At 42.5% G+C, this 16,949-nt stretch overlaps 1 protein-coding gene across 1 annotated transcript in view; it reads right to left on the bottom strand.

The window, feature by feature from the left end:
* poc1bl (POC1 centriolar protein homolog B (Chlamydomonas), like) overlaps positions 1-1,966 on the bottom strand; it is a 31,017-nt gene extending 29,051 nt beyond the window's left edge. The window contains exon 1 of the mRNA XM_062990700.1: positions 1,934-1,966. The gene's annotated coding sequence lies outside the window, so the exon portion shown is untranslated. The remainder of the gene's footprint in view (positions 1-1,933) is intronic.
* Between the last annotated feature and the right edge of the window lie 14,983 nt (positions 1,967-16,949).

The following is a 16,949-nucleotide window of genomic DNA, read 5'->3' as shown; positions in this document are numbered from 1 at the left end:
CACATAATTAGCATGTGTTAATATTTCAGCAGACAGGGATTTATTAGAACAAAAGATGCAACAGGCAGTCAATGCAATGCTATTTCCTAATCAATGCTGTTCTATGTGTAAACACAATATAAACGCGTTCTGCACTAGGCAGTAGCACTGTGCAATAGTACTGTTGCAATAAATGACATATTTCCTACAACACTACTTAGAGGCAAAAACTAGAATAGGGAAAACAACAAAGCCAGGATACGGAGTATAACCATAATTCCTCTATAAGCAATGCAGCCTGTTAGGAATTCCAATGACAATCCGTTAACTAACAAAGAACTCATTGTTTAATTAATGGTATCTGTGATTTCATCTCATTTCCAACCGCTAATGCTTTATTTTAACCAAGAGCGGATCTCTCTCACACTTTACCCTCATGTAGACATGTTAGAAAGGGTAATGGGTAAGATTATACACTGATCAGCCATAACATTAAAACCACCTCCTTCTTTTTACACTCACTGTCCATTTTATCAGCTCCACTTACCATATAGAAGCACACTGTAATTCTACAATTACTGACTGTAGTCTGTTTCTCTGCACACTTTTAGCCTGCTTTCAACCTGTTCTTCTTATTATTTAGGTGATGGATCATTCTCAGCACTGCAGTAACAATGACATGGTGGTGGTGTGTAAGTATGTGTTGTGCTGCGCTGCTGGAGTTTTTAAATACTGTGTCCACTCACTGTCCACTCTATTAGACACTCCTACCTAGTTGGTCCACCTTGTAGATGTAAAGTCAGAGATGATCGCTCATCTATTGCTGCTGTTTGAGTTGGTCATCTTCTAGACCTTCATCAGCAGTCACAGGACGCTGCCCACGGGGTGCTGTTGGCTGGATATTTTTTGGTTGGTGGACTATTCTCAGTCCAGCAGTGACCGTGAGGTGTATAAAAACTCCAGCAGCGCTGCTGTGTCTTATCCACTCATACCAGCACAACACACACTAACACACCACCACCATGTCAGTGCTGAGAATGTTCCACCACCTAAATAATACCTGCTCTGTAGTGGTCCTGTGGAGAGTCCTGACCATTGAAGAACAGGGTGAAAGGGGGCTAACAAAGCATGCAGAGAAACAAATGGACTACAGTCAGTAATTGTAGAACTACAAAGTGCTTTTATATGGTAAGTGGAGCCGATAAAATGGACAGTGAGTGCAGAAACAAGGAGGTGGTTTTAATGTTACGGCTGATCAGTATATTTTCTATCTTTCTGTATAAGGTAGGTAATACTTACATTAACTCTATGTTAATGTAAAGATAACAGTTGTTCAGCAGGTAAAGTGGGTAATACAGCAACAAGTTCCCAGGCACCTGGATTTCTGTGTTTGTGGATTGTCTTCAATGCATTAGCTACTGTGAACTCAATAAGTCACGCCCTTCAGGCTTCAAACTGTGATTATAATAAATGACTACATAAACACATTAAAAAAAATAATTTAGTTAATGAACTTTCTGCATATTTATTTTAGTTAATGTAAGAAAGAATGATAGGAGAAACCCAGCCAATGTGTCATTATGGGACCAAAATGGTCTTTCAACTATGCCCCTCCAGGCAATCAAAACAGAGAACATTTAAATCTGTCCATTCACTTCAACTGAACCATATGCGTGTCAATCTTTAACACTCTGTCCCATGTAGGTTAGAGATGGGGCTGAAAAAGAGCCCTTTATGAAGTCCATAAAAAAAGAATACTTCTAAAGTCTTGTAAATGGATGTAGGAAGATATATTTTGTTTAAGGTTTCCATGAACCTCAGGAGGTCAAGGTTCAGTTTTCCTGTTAACTATGCTAGCTAACAACGTGAAAGTATTCTGTACAATGCTTGCTGATTTTACAAAGTGTTTGGCAAATAGATGTCATTGTGATGATGCAGGAGGGTCATACCTTACCTGCGTTGTAATCCGTCGGTTGCGTATTTCAACCTGTCAAAGAAAAAAAACAATATTCACTGACTGCCTTTTTATATGGAACACAGGTTATGTTAAGAGTAATTCTGGTTAATCTTTACCCTGCCAACCTATGGGGTATGTAAAAATCCTGAAATTATACATTGTCATTATCTCAAAACATTAAATTCACTTACAAAATAAAGAAAGAAAACCGTCAATTATTACTACTATGGGGGTTGACTCATGTTCTTAAATGCTAATTTACCTAAAATTTGTATACATGTAAAATGTTTGTTATGACGTTTCTGTTCCTGGAGGGTCTGGACCCTGGTTAAAATGTGCATCATATCAAGTCAAATGACTTGTATTATTATTTTTTATGGTTTGTTGGATATCCTAACCCATTAAACCCATGGGGGGGCGGCACGGTGGCTAAGTGGGTAGCACTGTCACCTCACAGCAAGAAGGTCCTGGGTTCGATCCCCAGGTGGGGCGGTCCGGGTCCTTTTTGTGTGGAGTTTGCATGTTCTCCCCGTGTCTGCGTGGGTTTACTCCGGGTGCTCCGGTTTCCTCCCACAGTCCAAAGAGTGCAAGTGAGGTGAATTGGAGATACTAAATTGTCCATGACTGTGCTTGATATAACCTTGTGAACTGATTAACCTTGTGTAATGAGTAACTACCGTTCCTGTCATGAATGTAACCAAAAGTGTAAAACATGAAGTTAAAACCCTAATAAACACACAAACAAACCAACACATGGGCAGAACTACACCTGTTAGTAAAAGGGTGTGGCTAAAACACCTGATCTCAACAGTTACCTTTGTTTAAATGTATATGCATGGAGCTTAGAGGTGAAACTCATTTGCAAGTTTAATTTGTCGCGGTTCGAAACTGTAAATTGTTTGTAAATTGTTTGGGAACCACTGCCGTTCCATCTGAAAAACAATCCCCACACTATATTCCACTACCCATACACTCTATTGGTATTTACTTATATGGATAAACAGAAGCATATACGCTTTACTAACATAATTAATATAAAATGACAAGAAAAGTTTACTGTACAACGCACTGGAACCTTAAGTTAAGTTTTGCTTTTTCTTAAATGCTGTACGAATGAGTTTGTTTTGTGTAAAACAGCAATAATAACCTTATACATGCCATACCAGAACATAAGTGACATTTTTAAAAAGCAAACATAAGCAACTGACGGCGTTCTTAAGTGCATACTACTTTACTAAAGAGTATGCAACTTTGTCCAGTACATCCACTACGGTCGGAACTACTCATACGTACTATTTAGTACAGTAGTATGCATTTTGTCGGTTTAGGTGGCAGCAACTAAGCGTCTTTAGAGCATATAAAAGGTCTTACCGATCTGCGAGTGCACTCCTCGTTTTCTCTCAAGCAGCCGTTCAACAGCCTAAGGAAAATGCTTATAAATAGTTATCTAGACTTATAAAGTAAGTTCTTATAATGCAAGTTTGAGCTGCGTTGGTACTGCCAGCACATCCTCGTACGCACAACTCCGTTCTCAGTTCTATGCAAACTATGCAAATGTCTAATCAGTCCCGAGTAACAGCACTTCGCTTTCTGGGTTTTACCCCAGCCATTAGTCATACTGTCACTCCACTGCCACGTAACCGGAGCTTCATCTTAAGTCCTCGAGTACAGAACCCTGGTAAGAGAAAAGCAAGCTTTAGTATACCATTAGTTTAGATGATTTTAGTGAACGCTAGCACTTTCTGTTAGCCCGGAGTTTGACACGATGTGACGCGAGGCGAGGATCACGTGACCTGGCTCACGTTGGAAAGCAGGGCAGCTTTGATTAATATTCTGCACAGGATGATTTAGCTTCAGTCTGTGAATACAAACCGAAGGGCAGAAAAGACAAGGACGATGATTATTGCACTAAAGATGATCTGGGGAATGTAATGCAAATTACCTGACTAAAAAGCAATCCATTGCAATTACATTTTGCATTTTTCATTATATTTTTGTATATTTACTCACTCATAGCTTTACTCTGGTCAGGGTTGCAATTGTTTACGCCCTGGACAAGTCGCCAGTCCATTGCTAAGCAATATTCACTCACTAATTTACTTTCTCACCCACTTACAACTCAGAGCAGTCAATCATTCCACCTTCTGTATACTTGTTGAAAGGAAACTAGAGGCATCGACCAGAAACGTGGATCAAACCCACCAGCTGTGAGCTGTGCAGTACCCACCTGGCCACTCTGGCTGCATCAAGAAGGCTGCATCAAGTAGGACCAAAATAAAGTAGTGTAATTTATCATTATACATTTTGTCCAAATCAGGAATGCTTTATTCTGATCAGATTCCTGTTGGGACAGATAAGCAGCAATCATTTACACTTCGAGTCTTAGCAGTAATGGCCAACCAAACATATTGGCTACATCTGAGGGGGATGGATGGCCGAAACCCCCGCGATTGATTTCAGCCCTATCTAGGTTATTCCTGCCTCGTGCCTAGTTTTTCTCTGTGAAACCAGATCTGCCACAGCCCTGACCAGGAGTTAATAAAAATAAAATATTAACTCCTCTTACACTTTAAATCATTCAAACATCATTAAAACTTCATGGGAATTTCTGGAGCACAGACTGACAACATTCTATAAATAATTAAAGGTATTTTAAAGGCAAAATGTGGCCCTACTTTTTTAGTGCCTTGATATTTTATTTCACATCTGAATATTACAATGAATATGTGATGCTTCAATGTCATTTTAAAATCATGGGCATTAAGGTGGATTGATCAATCTTAAATGTTATAACAACCTTCACTGTTCTGTTAAGGTTTCTTTTGCAGTCACTGTTCCAATTAATCCCAATGTTAGGGTTTAAAGACCAGAATTTTTACCAACAAAGCTGAAAGCACCCAACTGTCCATAGTGTCACTGTCATGCTGCAGCAGTAAATATTTTATATTACTAAAATTATGAGACTTTGCCCAAACAGATAATAATTGCTCCTTTACAACAGTTTACAGATGGCACCAAAACTGTGGACATAAAATAATTGTAGATTATTTAAGTATCCAGCATACCTAGATTAATATATTACACTGACTTATGATTCTGTTGCCAGTCTCCCAGAGTCATTTTATTTAAAGTGGTGCATGGTGATCTTAGGCTAAGGAACATGTACTTTGGAAAGTATGTCACTAAAATAGGTAGCAATTGATAGGTTGATATTTGCTTTATACTGTATGTTCTCCACACATTCTGTTTACTTTTGGATAGAGTGGCCTGCTTCTCTACATGTCCTGCTAGTGCCGGATACAGTCTGGTGTCTATGGAGTGCGGCAGCTTTTAAAGACGTTTGACAGACATCTGTGACATTTGGCATTTCCCCAGGTTTGGTGGACTTTGGCCTCTCTTATTTTTCTTGTTTAAGCTGATTGACTTCCCTTTTTTCCCTCCAGGATCATTATTGCAAGTGTTGGAGTTCTATTTCCATGATAACATCTCAAGCAACCTTTAAAAGCCTGCTTCTTATATGTCATATGTCTAACAGTACTGCCTTTCTTCACTGCACAAACTTAATACACCACTAAAGTCTTAGTGTTCGTCCTCGTGGTGTGTCCTAGAATGAGTAAGAATTTACCTTTTCCAGCAAATCAGGAAAATCTGCTTTTTACTGTAAACGTCATTGTCACTATTGTTCTAGCTAACCATGTCGTGATCTCATTCATTTATTCATTCATTTATTCATTCATTCATTGTCTGTTTATCCACTGCAGAGCTCACTTACAGAGATACTAGATACTCTATTTGGCCACCAGTTCAGTGTTTTACAGTTTGAAAACAGGTGGATCAAATCACATATGTAAAAATTATATGCTTCCAAGTCTGAGGAAATAGTAGTAACGCCCTTCTTCTGTTTTATTAAGACTTGTGTCTCAGTGAACAAACCAAGCTCCATAAAAACAAGGTTTGAGTTTATTGTGTGGGAAATGGACTACAACCGCATTAAACACATTTACATTTGTGGCATTTAGCAGATTCTTTTATCCAAAGTGACTTACAATTGTGACCAAATCCATTTCAAGCAACTGAGGGTTATGGACCTTTCTTCAGGGCACAAAAGTAGCAACTTGGCAGTGATGGGTTTTCTAGAGGCATTCTGTTTACTAGTCCAGTATTATTTTTAATTTCTTTTGAAATCAAATTCAGTTTTTTCCTATTTGTATCCCATTTCCCAGTTGTGTCTTTTCTCCACTGCTGCAGACCCTCACCCTGACCATCCTTCCATAACTTTATGAGAAGTTTTGGAGCACAGACGACCTTTATCCCTCAATAAACTGAAATACTTTCTACAAACCATTTACTACTTGTATGACAGCATTTCAAAGCTGTTTGGAGCAAAAGTTGACCCTGCAGATTATTTTTTTGTTGATATCACTGTATTATTACAGTATTACTAATTTGGCCATCCACTATACAGTACATAAACAAAACTAGGTTTACCCCTAAACATCCGTTTGGCCATTATTAAGGTAATAAGGCTATTTATTAGAAGTCCACACAGACAAACAGAAATAGATTTAGTTTAATGATTAATACTATGCTGTCACCTAGTGGTAATTTTATGGAACTAATAAAAACAGCTTTTCTGAGCACAACCACAGTCTATGTGGCTTCTGTTTTCTGTAATTAGATTGTCAGTTTAACACATTATCACTACTTTTATCACAGTTGGTTTCTTTCTGTTTAACTATTTGTTATTATTGTAGCATAGGCTATTTGTCTGCACAAACCAGACTTACTGCAAACAGCTCTATTTGAGTTTTTTAGGAGGCTTTCTTAGGCTGACAGGTGTACAGAACCTGTTCACAAATATTAACAAAATCAGTCACTCCCTAAAAAGATAAGCTATAGCTATAAAGGTAGAATACCCACAAGTCTTTGCAACAATACATATTTGCATTACATGAGGCAATGCAAATACTGCCTTAGCCACAGTTCAGATATCTATGCCCCACCATACAGTACTCGCTAAACGGTCACCTCAGTTCAAGAAGTCCTTAGAGTACTGCAGTCGCTACACTATTTTGGTCACAGTTGAATCAGGATCAATGTTTTAGTTTATTCATTTGCCATATAAGGTACAATGAGTTGAAAGTGCTTAAAGAAAATAAACTATTTGTTTTCTTTCTGACACCATTAAACTGACTGGTTAGCACAGAATTCTGTCATGTTTGCATTTTAGGAATGAAGTTTAGCCTAGATCTGTTTTAGGCTCTGTTTTCTTTGTGTTGTAGGCAGTAATTGTGAATATTAAATAAATTTATTATTAATTCTCTGTTTTACCACAATTTTATCCTAGTCAGGGTCATGGTGGGTCTGATTCATTGAGTGAAAGGCAGGAAACATCCTAGACACGTTGCCAGTCTATCACAGGGCAGACACACACACACACTTAAATCAATTTTCAGCAGCTCCAATTGGCCTCACTGCAGGTCTTTAGACTAAAGCGCCCGGAGGTAAACCATATGGACACAGGGAGAACATGCAAACTTCATACAGAAAGGACCTTGGCCTCCCAGCCAGATAATCAAACCCAGGTCTTGTGAGCTGCTACTGTGTTGCCCGTATAATAAACTGAGTAATAATTTAGGTTACTTTATGTTCTGCAGATATTTCCACATTATGTTTAAAAACAATAAAAGTAATTTTGAAGTCATGTTTTACACAGACACATTCTAAGTCAAGACAAAACGTTAATAATTTTCATATGTTAGCTATGAGCTTGTATTTACTATATTATTAAATCATGAAAATAAAACATCATTTTATTATTTGAAGAATTGTTTAAAAATTGTTGTCAGTAAAAACAATTGTATCATTGTGCATAAGTCATAAATACTAAATGGTCAAATGTATTATAGATAAATGTAGACACTTAATATCTTTATATGCTTGTTGGACATCCTATTCTGAATCCATGGGAATAAATATAGAGTTGACCCGCCTTTGTGGTTATTGGGTCTTTATTCTTATGGGAAGGGGCTTGTTACAAGATCTGAAGCCTTTCCACTACATTGTTCTGTATTGTCTGTAGGGACAGTGATCATAATATCCTCTCTGTGGGTTTCTTCTGGGTACTCTGGGTTCCCAATACCTCTCAGAACATGCAAAGGTAATCTGGTAATTCGAAATTGCCCCAGGTCAGCCTGTAGTGAATTTGTGGCATGTTGCCAGTGTTTCCATATATTGCCGGCCCTACAAGACCATGTTAGGATTTATTTAATTAAATTAATGAATTTATGAATCTTTTAATTTCTGAGGTATATTAAAATGTTATGTATCATTTTAATTACTTTCAGATGTCTTTAAAAAAACAAACTAAGATGCTGTACTATTAATACAGCTTTACACCATTTTGTAACGGTTTGTGGGCTAGACGGACAGGAGGGGCGGACACAAGCGCGGAGATGTGTGACAGAAACTATATTTAATAATAATAAAGACAAGACAGGGTAAACTGACAGAACAGGACTGAACAGGACTAACGGACAGGCGAAACAAAGACTAAACCGGCTAAACAGACTAAACAGGCTAACGGACAGGCTAAACAGGCTAACGGACAGGCTAAACAGGCTAACGGGGCTAAACAGGCTAACGGGGCAAACAAACAGGCGAAACAGGCTAACGGGGCTAAACAGGCTAACGGGGCAAACAAACAGGCTAAACAGACTAAACAGGTTAACGGACAGGCTAAACAGGCTAACGGGGCTAAACAGGCTAACGGACAGGCTAAACAGGCTAACGGGGCTAAACAGGCTAACGGGGCAAACAAACAGGCTAAACAGGCTAATGGGGCTAAACAGGCTAACGGGGCAAACAAACAGGCTAAACAGACTAAACAGGTTAACGGACAGGCTAAACAGGCTAACGGGGCTAAACAGGCTAACGGACAGGCTAAACCGACGAAACAGGTCAGACAGAGCAGACAGAGCAGACAGAGCAAACAGAGCAGACAGAGCAGACAGAGCAGACAGAGCAGACAGAGCAAACAGAGCGAGAACGGACAGAGTACCAGGAGCCGAGATCCCAGACGCAAACAGAGTTACCATGAAATAGTCTCCAACCAGCCTTTCCCTGAGCCTCTCCTAAATAGTAGCAGCTGGGGCTAATTAGCCCCAGCTAACCAATCAGGAGAGGGAGGCTGGCTGGAGACTGGGGAGAGAAGGGCGTGGCACACTGGAGCACAGGATCATACTGAGGCTCCAAGCGTGACAGTAGGCCCCTCCCCGAAGGCACGACTCCTGGCGTGCCCAAATACAAAAACAAAAGGAGGTCCTGGACCTTGAGGGGCAAATTCGAAGTCATTTAATATGCCTTGCGGTAGGCATGATAGGAGACCAGAAGCGCTGTCGGGGAGCGCCGACGAGAGTTCAAAAGCGCCGTCGGGGGGCGCCAACGTGGGAACAGAAGCACCATCGGGGGGCGCCAACACGGAAACAGAAGCGCCATCTGGGGGCGTCATCTCGGAAACAGGAGCGCCATCTGGGAGTGCCGACGAGGAAACAGGAACGCCGTCGGTGGGTGCCGATGAGGAAACAGAAGATCCTTCGAAGGACACCAACTCTGGAACAGGAGCGCCATCAGGGGGCACCAACTCAGGAACAGAAGTGCCGTCGGAGGACACCAACTCGGGAACAGAAGTGCCGTCAGAGGACACCAACTCAGGAACAGAAGTGCCGTCGGAGGACACCAACTCAGGAACAGAAGTGCCGTCGGAGGACACCAACTCAGGAACAGAAGTGCCGTCGGAGGACACCAACTCAGGAACAGAAGTGCCGTCGGAGGACACCAACTCAGGAACAGAAGTGCCGTCGGAGGACACCAACTCAGGAACAGGAGCGTCGCCGAGGGACGCCCATTCGGGAACAGGAGTGCCATCAGGGGGCACCAACTCGGGAACAGGAGCGTCGCCGAGATGCGCCAACTCGGGAACAGGAGCGTCGCCGAGATGCGCCAACTCGGGAACAGGAGCGCCATCGGGATGCGCCAACTCGGGAACAGGAGCGCCATCGGGATGCGCCAACTCGGGAACAGGAGCGCCATCGGGATGCGCCAACTCGGGAACAGGAGCGCCATCGGGATGCGCCAACTCGGGAACAGGAATCAACTGCGGTGAGCCTGGCGAAGAGGCTTCGGGAGTCAGCTGCGGTGAGCCTGGCGAAGAGGCTTCGGGAGTCAGCTGCGGTGAGCCTGGCGAAGAGGCTTCGGGAGTCAGCTGCGGTGAGCCTGGCGAAGAGGCTTCGGGAGTCAGCTGCGGTGAGCCTGGCGAAGAGGCTTCGGGAGTCAGCTGCGGTGAGCCTGGCGAAGAGGCTTCGGGAGTCAGCTGCGGTGAGCCTGGCGAAGAGGCTTCGGGAGTCAGCTGCGGTGAGCCTGGCGAAGAGGCTTCGGGAGTCAGCTGCGGTGAGCCTGGCGAAGAGGCTTCGGGAGCCAGCTGCGATGACCCTTGAGAAGAAGCATCCGGAGTCAGCTGCGTGGACCCTTGAGAAGAGGCATCCGAAGTCAGCTGCGTGGACCCTTGAGAAGAGGCGTCCGGAGTCAGCTGCGTGGACCCTTGAGAAGAGGCGTCCGGAGTCAGCTGCGTGGACCCTTGAGAAGAGGCGTCCGGAGTCAGCTGCAAAAACACTGGAGAAACGTCATTAATCAGCTGCACAAATCCTTGAGAATCTACTTGATTCAGCTGTGAGGACCCTGGAGAGGCGTCCGGAATCAGCTGCAAAAACCCTTGAGAAACTTCTTGAAACAGCTGTGAGAACCCTGGAGAGGTGTCCAAAGTCACTTGCGAAAACACTGGAGAAACGTCATTAATCAGCTGCACAAATCCTTGAGAATCTCCTTGATTCAGCTGTGAGAACCCTGGGGAGGTATCCAAAGTCACTTGCGAAAACACTGGAGAAACATCATTCAGCTGCGAGGACCCTGGAGAGGCGTCCGAAGTCACTTGGGAAAACACTGGAGAAACATTCAGCTGCGTGGACCCTGGAGAGGCGTCCGAAGTTAGCTGCGAAAACACTGGAGAAACGTCATTCAGCTGCGAGGACCCTGGAGAGGCGTCCGAAATCAGCTGCGAAAACACTGGAGAAACGTCATACAGCTGCGAGGACCCTGGAGAGGCGTCCAAAGTCAGCTGCGAAAACACTGGAGAGGCGTCCAAAGTCAGCTGCTTGGACCCTGGATATGCGTCAGAAGCCAGCTGTTTGGACCCTGGAGAAACTGGACTCAGCTGCGAAAACACTGGAGAGGCGTCCGAAATCAGCTGCTTGGACCCTGGATATGCGTCAGAAGCCAGCTGTTTGGACCCTGGAGAAACTGGACTCAGCTGCGAAAACACTGGAGAGGCGTCCGAAATCAGCTGCTTGGACCCTGGATATGCGTCAGAAGCCAGCTGTTTGGACCCTGGAGAAACTGGACTCAGCTGCGAAAACACTGGAGAGGCGTCCGAAATCAGCTGCTTGGACCCTGGATATGCGTCAGAAGCCAGCTGTTTGGACCCTGGAGAAACTGGACTCAGCTGCGAAAACACTGGAGAGGCGTCCGAAATCAGCTGCTTGGACCCTGGATATGCGTCAGAAGTCAGCTGTTTGGACCCTGGAGAAACTGGACTCAGCTGCGAAAACACTGGAGAGGCATCCGAAATCAGCTGCTTGGACCCTGGATATGCGTCAAAAGTCAGCTGTTTGGACCCTGGAGAAACTGGACTCAGCTGCGAAAACACTGGAGCCCGGACCACATTAGCAGTGGGCGCTTTGCTGCATGAACATTTGGTTCTCATGAGGCCCTCGAAATCCCTCACCGAGTTCAGCTCAACTCCCCTGTCAGACCAAAGCTGCTTAGCCCACTCACGAGCAGCACCCCTCAGCCGAGACATCATAAATCGAACCTTGTCGATTTCAGTTGGCTGGGGGTCCAGAAGGTTCTGCAGGTAGAGCTGGCTCTGTAGAAGGAAGCCTTCAACCGTATGGTTGCTTCCATCATAAGGAGCCGGCCTACTAAGCGGGAAGACTTGAGGAAACCTCATAGAGCCAAAGTCTGGGAAAGTATAAACCAGTAACATCTCGCTGTGTCCTATTGGGAGACTATTCTGTAACGGTTTGTGGGCTAGACGGACAGGAGGGGCGGACACAAGCGCGGAGATGTGTGACAGAAACTATATTTAATAATAATAAAGACAAGACAGGGTAAACTGACAGAACAGGACTGAACAGGACTAACGGACAGGCGAAACAAAGACTAAACCGGCTAAACAGACTAAACAGGCTAACGGACAGGCTAAACAGGCTAACGGACAGGCTAAACAGGCTAACGGACAGGCTAAACAGGCTAACGGGGCTAAACAGGCTAACGGGGCAAACAAACAGGCGAAACAGGCTAACGGGGCTAAACAGGCTAACGGGGCAAACAAACAGGCTAAACAGACTAAACAGGTTAACGGACAGGCTAAACAGGCTAACGGGGCTAAACAGGCTAACGGACAGGCTAAACAGGCTAACGGGGCTAAACAGGCTAACGGGGCAAACAAACAGGCTAAACAGGCTAATGGGGCTAAACAGGCTAACGGGGCAAACAAACAGGCTAAACAGACTAAACAGGTTAACGGACAGGCTAAACAGGCTAACGGGGCTAAACAGGCTAACGGACAGGCTAAACCGACGAAACAGGTCAGACAGAGCAGACAGAGCAAACAGAGCAAACAGAGCAAACAGAGCAAACAGAGCAAACAGAGCGAGAACGGACAGAGTACCAGGAGCCGAGATCCCAGACGCAAACAGAGTTACCATGAAATAGTCTCCAACCAGCCTTTCCCTGAGCCTCTCCTAAATAGTAGCAGCTGGGGCTAATTAGCCCCAGCTAACCAATCAGGAGAGGGAGGCTGGCTGGAGACTGGGGAGAGAAGGGCGTGGCACACTGGAGCACAGGATCATACTGAGGCTCCAAGCGTGACACATTTATTATAAATGCAAAGGTTCAACAAAGGAAATAACATTTCAATACTGCTCTACAGCTGATGTCATTTACAATCGGTTCTTGTCTGGCTATGAACAAATCATACACGTTCACCTCATTCATTCATTGATTCATACATTTAATTTATTTCATAATTGAATTCAATATGTACTGCTGGAGGTCACATTGCCTTAATTCAGATTGATCTTGGCCCACTGAGTCTCTTCTTCACAGAATAATAATAAGAGTAACGACCTTGCTGAGTGATTAGGCTTGTCCGGTACTCTGTCAAATTAGACAATGATGGCAATAAGTGACTATGTAATATTCCTAAATAAAATCATAAATTGTACATATGACATTTTACTCATTTGTTTGATGTGTGTAATAATGTACAAATGAATATTTATAAATAGGTTTTATTTGTCATCCATTCTTTTGACATGCTGCTTCAGAGGGTGCCCGTGTCACCACACTGAAATGTAATGTAGGCATATAAAAAAAATCATTGAGGTAAATTCACCAAATTATTTGAATATGCCGGACTAGTGATATTTCCAAATGAAACATTTTGAGCAATGTAGTTTGAAGAAACATCTCCTCTTAGCAACTGATTTTCATATCCTTTGACTGAACTCAAGTCCTGACTAAAGATTTTTTGTTGTCTTCTGGCTCGTCACTGAGTATTTATTTACTCTGACATTTACAGATGACATTTATTTTTCCTTTTCAATTCATACACAGCTGTGTCCATTTTGCTTATTTCATTAATTAAAAAACTATGTTGCTTAATGACCATGATCACAGTTAAGTGTGATATTTGTACTTGAATGTTGTGGCTTGTTTGCCACACAGCAAGAAGGTCCTGGGTTCGATCCCCAGGTGGGGAGGTCCGAGTCCTTTCTGTGTGGTGTTTGCATGTTCCCCTCGTGTCTGCATGAGTTTCCTCCGGGAGCTCCTGTTTCCTCCAAAGACATGCAAGTGAGGTGAATTGGAGATACAAAAAATTGTCCATTACTGAGTTTGATATTAAACTTGTGAGCTGATGAACGAGTAACTACCATTTCTGTCATGAATGTAACCAAATTGTGTAAAACATGACATTAAAACCCTAAATAAATAAATGAAGTTTACTCTGGTTTACTTAGACATGACCCCATTTTTTTTTTTTTTTAATTTAGCTATGTGTGGACTCTTGTTTCTACTAATATTATATCTGAACTCTTAAAAGCAGTTTCTACAAACACCATATCCGAAAACATTGGGACATGATTAGTTAATTCTCTTAAATCTTTATTTAACTGATAATAGTACAAAGAAATTATTTCTAATGTCTTTACTGGCCAACGTTATTGTTTTTTGTAAATATAAACAATTGTGAGTTCAGAAAAAACATTTTCAATCAAAGATTACAAATAATTTATGTCAAACTACCGTACATAATATTGTGAAAAGATTTAAGGAATCTGGAGAAGTCTCAGTTTGTGTAGGGCAAGGCCAGAAACCACTGATGAATGTGCACAACCTCCAAACCCTCAGTCAGATTTGATTGAGAAACTATTACACTACTTTGATAAATATAGAAAAATATTTACAGCTGGTTTTGAACTTGGGGTCAGAGCGCAGGTTTAACCATTATATGGCGCCCCTCTAACGGCCCAGGAGTAGCTGTTTGACAGAGCCATGCTTTTGAACCCTTAACCATCCCATTGATAGCCCAGAGCCCTAACAACACAGCTGTTATTCCACTGTAAGTATATAATGTAAATATATTTGATGATGTCACATTTACTAGTATATTATTCAAAATACTGTATAGTACTAAATACACATTGAAATATCTCACATCCACTACAGTCTTCTATTATCATGTTAATGCTTATAAAGGAAGGAGAGAGAGGGAAATAGAGTTTTCACTTCTACAGATGGGGCCTCTAGAGACTCTGTCTGTTTGCTCCTGATAACACTGAAGCAATTGTTCTTCACCTCTCTCAGCACATTTATCAATAGCAGCCATGGCCTTATCCTTCAGGGGGGGTGATTACTAATGTCCTTTTATTTCTGCTGGACATCAATATCTTTCACAAAAGTACAGGGTGAAGGAAAGATTTCTTTTGATTTAGTTTAGTTTTTATCAGTTATTATTATTATTATTATTATCAATAGTATGAGGAAAACCTACTCTAGTTAATAACCATGAATTACTCATAACAAAAAACTTCAGGGGCTGTAGTTTAATGACCTCCAAATCCCAGCAGCCCCTGCTCAATTTTCTGCCCTGGACTGTGCTTGAATGTGCCTTCATCTGGCCCATGTTAATGCCCCACGCAAGCTCTTTGCCTGTTTTTATATTAACACGCATGTCCCTATAGCAAGCAAATGTTCTCCTTAATAGTCTTTTGGCCATCACAACAGAACCACCCTGGATGACCGAATTGCCTCCAGAGGTAGCGTGGCGGAGCAGTTCCCACTTTTGGATCCATCCTGGACAGAAGCTGCACCAGCCATTAAAGTAACAGTCACACTCAGTGCCATTCACAGCTTATTCTAGGTTTTCTCCTTCCGAGAACTTATGGGTTGAGCCTTGTTGTGACAACCAGTATTCATTCTTGCACTTTTCATTTTCTATCCACTTTCTACACTTGGGCTGCAGATGTTTTGTGTCTTTGGTTGTCCCTGTTATTTTGACCATCATTTATTTTCCTATTCCCCATTTTGGAGGGCTTTTGCAAAGCTACACCTGGAGCCTCTGTGGTGAAGCAAGACCTGCCCTGTTACAAGCTGCTTGGCAATGGATATCCACTTCATTAAGCTCTTGATAAACAGTTTTTGTCTTCACACTGTTTCCAGTAATGAGTCACACTGACATCTTCTTATTGCCAGAATTTGCTAATAGAGATTGCATGGCCGTGTGCTTGATTTTGTGAACTTTATAGCAGAGTAGTTTATGCAAAGCTGTATTGGTCAATATGGCCAATACTCTTGGGCACATTCAGTGCCAGCTTTCCTGGGCACATTCAATGCTCCATTCAATTCTATTGCAGTTAAAGTCTGTGCTGGACAATGAGCTTTCTCTATAACTGGTTCCAGCAGAGGCAGTAATGGCAACATTAAGTTTGCTGATGAAGTAGTTTTAACAAGTAATATTTGTAACACATCTTGGCCATGTAGACCTGGTACACAGTGATATCTGTGGTTTTTATGCTCTACTTAATAGTTTTGTAAAATATACTTTTTCTATATTATTTCTGGTGAGGCAAGACCTACCTTGTTGCAAGCTATCCAGCTCATTAAGCTCCTGATAAACAGTTATTGTCTTGACATTGTTTCCAGTAATGTACCACACTGACGTTTCAGTATGACTGAATTTGCAAATAGAGATAATGCGGCTGTGTGCTTGATTTAGTGCACCTGATAACAGTGTAAGTTATGCAAATATCTGAATCCACAAGCTGATATAGACAGTATCGGTCTAAATATTTTAAGTTTTTGTGCTTAATTAGACTGACAGGCATAGTTCTTCATCTATTAACATCTTTGCAGTCTGTTGTTGCAGGGGCTGTCTTTTTTGCGGCAGTGTGTTGGGGAGGCAGCCTCCCAGCAGGGAATGTAAGGAAACTCGACAAATTGATCAAGAAAGCTGGCTCAGTCTTGGACTGCTCACTTGACAGTTTCGAGTTAGAGTTGGAAGGGGGTCCAACTCATAAACATACTTGGCAGCTCATCCTGCTAGTCAGACAGCGAAGGACTTTCAGCAACAGACTCATCCAACTCTGCTGAAACAAGAACCCACAGGTGTTGGGACATCATTGAGCACTGAGCCACTATCAGGATAGATAGAGCCATTATCTGTTTCTCATCTAGTGGTGGTAAATTCGGTTCATTTTATGGACTCGGGTTAATCTGAGAGACTCAGTAATGTGATCCGGTTCACTTGGGTCAGTTGAGTCACTTGTACTGACATCTTGACTGTGATTGATTTACTGCATGAAAATGCATCTTGATCATGGGGGAGAGGGGGCAT

Source organism: Trichomycterus rosablanca, chromosome 2 (assembly GCF_030014385.1).
Source record: "Trichomycterus rosablanca isolate fTriRos1 chromosome 2, fTriRos1.hap1, whole genome shotgun sequence".
Classification (NCBI taxonomy): Eukaryota; Metazoa; Chordata; class Actinopteri; order Siluriformes; family Trichomycteridae; genus Trichomycterus; species Trichomycterus rosablanca.
This window is presented reverse-complemented; position numbering and strand designations above follow the sequence as displayed.